At 36.7% G+C, this 7,375-nt stretch overlaps 1 long non-coding RNA gene across 3 annotated transcripts in view; it reads right to left on the reverse strand.

Annotated features, from left to right (window-relative positions):
* The window catches only part of LOC121499084, a 29,791-nt gene extending 27,522 nt beyond the window's left edge, over positions 1-2,269 (reverse strand). The window contains exon 1 of one of the 3 annotated variants that reach the window (XR_005990002.1): positions 2,147-2,269. This is a non-coding gene — a long non-coding RNA (uncharacterized LOC121499084). The remainder of the gene's footprint in view (positions 1-2,146) is intronic. The other 2 variants (XR_005990003.1, XR_005990001.1) reach the window with 2 other exon arrangements.
* Between the last annotated feature and the right edge of the window lie 5,106 nt (positions 2,270-7,375).

Here is a 7,375-nt window from a genome sequence, read left to right on the forward strand (position 1 = left end):
TTGTGTCTCAAGCCAAGCTGGAGCCTGCGTTTGTGCCGGGCGGTCTCTTTTTCGTCTTCCTTGGGGCGCTCTGACGCTAGAGGTCTCGTCTCTCTGCCTTCTGTCTGTTTCCGCTGAGCGTTCCCGGACTTTTGGGAACTCTAATGCAACCAGCCCTACTGCCTCTACAGATCCGGTCGGAAGGAATGGATGTACTGACTCTTCTTATCCATGAACACAATTTCGCTTCCTTTCCTTTCTCTTCTTTTTTTTTAATTTTTATTTTATTTTATTTATTTATTTATTTATTTATTTATTTATTTATTTTTATTTTACGATAGTCACAGAGAGAGAGAGAGAGGCAGAGACATAGGCAGAGGGAGAAAAAAAAAATGTCTATACTACCTAAAGCAATCCTCCTAAAATGTCTATACTACCTAAAGTAATCAAAATACCACCAGCATTTGTCACAGAGCTAGAACAAACAATTCTAAAATTTGCATGGAACCATAAAATGATCCCAAATAGCCAAAGTAATGTTGAAAAAGAAAAGCAAAGCCAGAAACATCACAATTCTGGACTTCAAGCTATAATACAAAGCTGTTATCATTAAGAAAGCATGGTATTAGCACAAAAACAGACACATAGGTAATGGAACAGAATAGAGAACACGGAAGTAGACCTAAGACTATATGGCCAACTAAACTTCAACAAAGCAGGAAAGACTATCCAATGGAAAAAAGAGTCTCTTCCACAAATGGTGTTGGGAAAACTGGACAGTGACATGTGAAAGAATTAAGCTGAATCCTTTTTTTACACTGTACAGAAAAATACATTCAAAGTGGCTGAAAGACCTAAATGTGAGACAGGAAACCATCAAAATGCTAGAGGAGAACACAGACGGCAACCTCTTTGACCTTGGCTATGGCAACTTCTTACTAGACACATCTCCTGAAGCAAGGGAAGCAAAAGAAAAAATGAACTATTGGGACTTCAAAATAAAAAGCTTCCGCACAGCAAAGGAAACAATCACCAAAACTAAAAGGCTTCTGACAGAATGAGAGAAGATATTTGCATATGACATATATGACTGAGAGTTAGTATTCAAAATCTGAAAGAACTTATCAAATTAAACATTTATATATATTTATATAAATAAATGAATAAACAAACGAATAAGTAAATAAATATATAATGAAATCTTGCCATTTGCAAGATGTGGATGGACCTAGAGTGCTTTATGCTATGTGAAGTAAGTCAGTCAGGGAAGACAAATACCACATGATTTGACTTATATGTGGAATTTAAGAAACAAAACAGATGAATATGAGGTGAGGGGACAATGAGACAAACTAGAAAGCAGACTCATAACTATAGAGAACAAATTGAGGGTTACTGGAGGGGAGGTGGCCTAAGGGCTGGGTTTTTAAATGGCTGATGGACATTACAGAGCACTTGTAATGAGCACTGGATATTGTATGTAAGTGACGAATCACTAAATTCTGAAACTAATATTACACTGTTAACTACCTGAAATTTAAAAAAAAAAAAAAAGAAAGAAAAAAAGGCAAGAAAAACAAGTGTCAAGAGGATGTGGAGAAAAGGGAGCCCTCGTACGCCATTATCGGGACTATACATTAAGTAGCCACTGTGGAAAACAGTATGGAGGGCCCTCAAAAAATTAAAAATAGAAATACTATATAAACCAGTAATTTCACTTCTGTGTATCTACCCAAATAAAATAAAAACACTGAATCTAAAAGATATATACACTCTTATGTTTATTGCAACATTATTTACAATGTCCAATGTAGGGAAGCAACCTAAATATCTATTGGTAGATGAATGGATATGGAAGATGTGGTATATGTATGTGTATATGTGGAATGGAATATTACAATGGAATATTATTCAGGCATAAAATAAGTGAAATTGTGCCATTTGCCACATGGTTACTTAGACAGTATTGTGCTAAGTGAAATAAATTAGATAGAAAAAGACAAATGATTTCACTTATATGTGGAATCTAAAACTCAAAATAACAACAACAAAAAAAACCAGAAATGGACTTATGAATACAGAAAATAAACCAGTATTGCCAGATGGGAGGAGTGTAGGGGAATGGGCAGAAATTCATTTTTCAGTTCTTATTTTGTTTCCTGCTTACCTTTGTGACTTTGAAGGAGGTTTCTCAATGTCTTTTGCTGTGTCTCAGTTCCATTATTTCTTTTTCAGTTTTATTGTTTTAAAAATGGAAATGAAAATGGCAATAACCTTATAGGCAGTTGAGCTCAGAATCATAACAATTCTGTGTGACTGTAAGGCACACTGGGTTGTTATTCACATTGCTATGAACTAAATAAAGCAACTCAGTTTATTGCCATCTTTATCACGGTGTCAACAATAGAAAGAGAGTTCCAAGTTGTCCTGTCTGTTATTCTACTTTGTCTGAGCTATTTTTAGATAATCACTTGGCAAATGCGCACCATGTTTACTATACACACTATAGGGAGCATAAAAGTGTATAGAATATGAGAGGCAGCCTGGTGTAATAGAAAGAACTGAGACTTTGAATCCTGGCTCTGCCACTTACTTGAACTGTGACCTAAGTTACCCACCTGATCTGAGCCTCTGTTCTCTTATCTGTAAATGGGATTAATAAATACTCATCTTATGTGATTGATGTGGATGTTAAAAAGCTGTGAATTGAGTCAAATGCCTGGCACATTGCACATACTGATAAAAACCTAATAGCTATGAAGTAGCTATTTCTGTTCCTTTTCCTACCCTGGATTCTAGTCCCAAGCCATGTGATCAAGCATATGGCACTTAGATTTTTAGGCTTCATCTTGTTCATTTATAAAATGAGGGTTTTGAGTAAGTGAAGGCTAAGTTCCTGTGCATTCTTACATCTGGTGATTTCAGAAGTGAGCGGTGTGCTTCGGCAGACTTCCCTCAGATCTGTCCTTGAGATACTGGTGGTAATTTAGTCTGCTGTGGATATGAACAGATGGAGTTGTAATGGAAGTCCCAGGAATCTGAGGGCCAACAAAGAAGGAAGCCACAGGGTCATGACAATGGGAAACACAAAGCATTAGAAGCACAGTTCTTTAATTTACAAAAAAAAAAAAAAAATTGGTGCCAGTTCTATGCAGAACACCCACAATTCATGGATGAGACCATTATGAAGCAGTTGTCTAATCAGGGAAATCCTGTGAAACTCCCTTTCTCTTTTGCCTACAGTGAGAGGGGTCAGAGTTTCACATGCCCAGTTCATCTCAGGCTTTCCTACATGGGTCTGTTCTCTTGCCAACTAGGAAACTTGTTATCCAGTACCACTGTTCAGATACCAAATGCTCATTCCTTTGAATTAGTCTGGATGCCTAGTGTGGAGTACTCATTAGGAACCAACAAGAATGGTTACCTTTTCCAATGTACAGAGTGCATCCAAAGTAAAGCAGATTTGAACAAACATACTGCATGCTTCTGAACAGACATGCAGATCTGACGGCAGCTTCACTGTGATCAAAGTTCCAAGTTCTTCTTTGACAAATGATATCATTAGAAAATGATGATTTCTGTGCCTTGTAAAATGAATATTGGCAATGATTTTCCATCTTTTTTTCCTGCATCTAATATTCCTGACCTTTTATAATATATATATTTTTTAATTTTTTAATTTTTTATTTATGATAGTCATACAGAGAGAAAGAGAGAGAGGCAGAGACACAGGCAGAGGGAGAAGCAGGCTCCATGCGCCGGGAGCCTGATGTGGGATTTGATCCCGGGTCTCCAGGATCGCGCCCTGGGCCAAAGACAGGTGCCAAACCGCTGCGCCACCCAGGGATCCCTATTCCTGACCTTTTAAATTCAAATTTCCTTGCATTAGACTATCCCACTGGCCACTTGATTGGTAGGTAGAATATACAGTAGCATAAGAAGGACCAACAAAATATTACATTTCATGTAATTTTTGCTCCAGAAAATCTAGAATATACAATGGCATTAAAAGGACCAACAAAACATTACATTTCATGTAATTTTTTTTGCTCTGGAAAATCAGTAAATGATATGAATTTACAATGTTATCCTTACACTCAAACAAGAGGGGCCCTTGCCTTGGTCTGTTTTTCCATTGGTTGTGATATTTTTAATGGGTCAAAGAGTCTATGGGACTAGTGGGACATGCCTTTGCAACTCTTGCACCATCTCCCCACCTAGACCAGGTTCTGAGTATGTGAGGGCCCAGAATTCCATTCCCAATGCTGAACTTGCTTGTAGAGTTAACATGAATCTTTTTCTCCAAATTTGGCCTCTGGAAAGATTAGTGAGACTCTGGCCAAAGGGGAAACAGCATCAATGGTGAGTAGATCCCTTTGGTCCAAGGGGTGACTAAGGAGTGGTTAGTTGCTGAATGAGGGATGTAGATAGAACTTGGATGTGTAAGTTGGGATAGAAATACCTGTGTCATGAGAATCCTCATGGTAAGAGACAAAGCCAGGTGCAAGGAAGTGGAGAGAGTGGTGGCAGGAACAGGAGCTGAGGTGGGTGTTGTAGGGATGACTTTCCCTACACTGTCATATTCCTGGGTGGCATTTTGAGAAGCCCAAGAAATGTAAAGACAGGAGGATATAACATATTTTATTTAGAATTTGTTGGCTCAATTTATAACTTTAAAAATTTAGATGTGTGCCATGTGAGTCTACTTTGTTCCTGCCTCAAGCTTCCAAGTATTGGGAGGTCACTTGGTCCTATTTAGAAATTCATCCTCAATGTGCAAATGAAGATATTATTCTTCAACTTTCTTGGCCTTCTCATAGACTACTCCTGTTTCTTATTTGAAAAAAAAATATGGAAGCTCAAAGTTGGTTTCACAAGTTTCACTTACTATCTGCTATGATTGTTGCCCTGGACTCACAAAGGGTTTTTCTTGTGACCCTAGAAAGCAAATATGTAATGACACAGGTTATCTATTGAGCCAGTCATAGGAATTGCAATATTGATTATTCTCAATTCCTAGACTTTGGGAAATATTGACTGTATGTCTCACAGTCAACTTTAATATTAATACTTGAATACCGGTCAAACTGACTGGGGCTTAGGTTTAGGGACCTGACTCAGAGGATTTTAAACATTTAAGGTTTAACATGATGGCTTTTCTCATATTGGGCCCTTGAAGAAAGGAGAGAATAAGAAAAACTGGTTAAAGCATAAAGAAGTGTTACTGGCTAACTTCAGAAGGATGCTAGAAAGGATGATCGATTTTTATAAAACATATTTGAAAAATCTGCAAGTTAATAATAGCATTGCTATCCAGAGTGGGAACATCTCTTTCAAAAACTCATTATCCTGGAGTCTTGCACATCAACCCTCATGATTTCCTAAGTATAGTAATAGCAACACCTATTTATATACCACTTGTCATTTGAGGCTCTCAAAATGGTAAATAGCTGCTGTTTGGAATCTGCCTGTAGTTTCAACATCAAAATGACAGTATAGTTCAGGACCTCATGGTTCACCTAAAGAATTTGTCTTGTTTACTATTTAAATGTTCTAAGCTTCATTTTTGTGATAATGGCAACTAAAAGGAGAGCTATACTCTTCACTGGTGGAGTTGCATTCACATCTGAATCTTCTTATAAAGAAAATCAAGGAATGACAAAGATTAGGGTTGCTTTCATATTCTGGGAATTACTTAGTTTTAACAACTATAGAGAAGCTATGGCTAGTGTGACCCTGGATCTTTTCTTTGTTTTTACTTTACCTAGCATTGCTTATTTTTATAATTTGTTGGTCACTGAATCTAGGAAAAGGGAGACTATCTTAATATTTTCCCCTCAGAAACAATATTACCTAGTGGATATCTCAATAAGTTATCCAGTTTTTCAAGATGAAAGCAATACACTGGTAGAATGATTATGCTACCATCGTCAGGGTAAGGGAGAAGGGAATTAACCACCAAAAAAGTAGAAATGGGAGATTAAGTGTGAGTAGAGGACTGCCAACAACTCCACAATGAGCCAGCAAAAATCTTTCACAAAGGATTCCAAAAAGCCTCCTTCATTGAATTTACATATGTATTTTGACCTTACAGATACTGTGAAAGTCTCAGGGTTTGCAGATCATAATTTGAACTGAATTTCTGTTGTGTACCGAAGGCTCTACTAGACCCATATTTTACCTTTCATCATATAGACAATGGGAGAAAACTCTAAAATTATAGCATTTCTTAAATACCCTTAAATATCTACAGAAAATTCTTAGGGTGAGTTCTAGGTCATCTCTTTCTAAATAAATTATCTTGGAAAGTGGAAAGGAGGATAATAGAATATTTTTTTCTTCCAAACCAAAAAAAAAAAAAAATCATTTCAGTGTTTGAAAAAGTTATGTAAGAAAAATGTTACATGTGCCTATTTTTTATTTGATCTGAAAATTGAATTTCAATGGCCTATAGAAAGTATTTCATTACACTAGTGACTTATTTAAAGTTGATTTTTCAGAATGTCAGTTGTCTTATGGTCTGGGAAAAAATTTCCTGAATGGTGTTTTGAAATACCACCCCCCACCATCGGTTATAATGACAATGGACTTTCTAGAAAATAGTATAATGAATCTGGAAAAAGAAGGAGAAAGTGGCCCAGGAATTCTTACACTTAGAAAGAAGAAAGACATACAAGAAAGAAAACTTTTGAAGTATTAGCTTTCACTCTCTGTTAACTGATACATAATTAAGTTAGGCGATCTGGTAACTTCATCCTGAATAATCTTAGCCCATGTCTATCATGAAAACATGATTATCTGATTCCATACTTTGCCACATAGATTTATATGGATGTTTGTTAAGCTAGAACCTGAAAAAAGATACATGCCTTATGTTTATCACTATGCAATACACGTATTTGCCCCACACATACATGATCCTTGTTGTTTAGGGAAGTTTTCTGCAGGGCCTCAATTTCACTGATTAATTCCTATTTCTTCTTTATACTGACCACTGGAGAATTGGAAAAGAGACATGGGAAATAAGGATTTTAAGCATATAATGTTACCTAATGGAACTGCTGGTATAACATTAGCAAGAGGTATTTCCAGTTTGAAATTCAAAAATTGGTATAGCTGCAACTGCAAACAGAAAAGAGGTCCATACACCAGAGTGGCTTAAATAAGACAGAAGTTTATTTCTTTCTCTCATAAAACAAGCCTGGAATTTGGCAATTCAGGGCTGTACATAGTGTCCACTATATCATCAGGCATCCTGGTTTTAATATATCTGTTCTGCCCTTCAGTATGTGGTTTTATCTTGAAGTCCACATCACATTTGGTGGCAAGCAACAGGATGAATGGGAGATTATCTTCTCCCTTTAGGGACACCCACATGACATTTTTGGTAATATCT

Source organism: Vulpes lagopus, chromosome 9 (assembly GCF_018345385.1).
Source record: "Vulpes lagopus strain Blue_001 chromosome 9, ASM1834538v1, whole genome shotgun sequence".
Lineage (NCBI taxonomy): Eukaryota > Metazoa > Chordata > Mammalia > Carnivora > Canidae > Vulpes > Vulpes lagopus.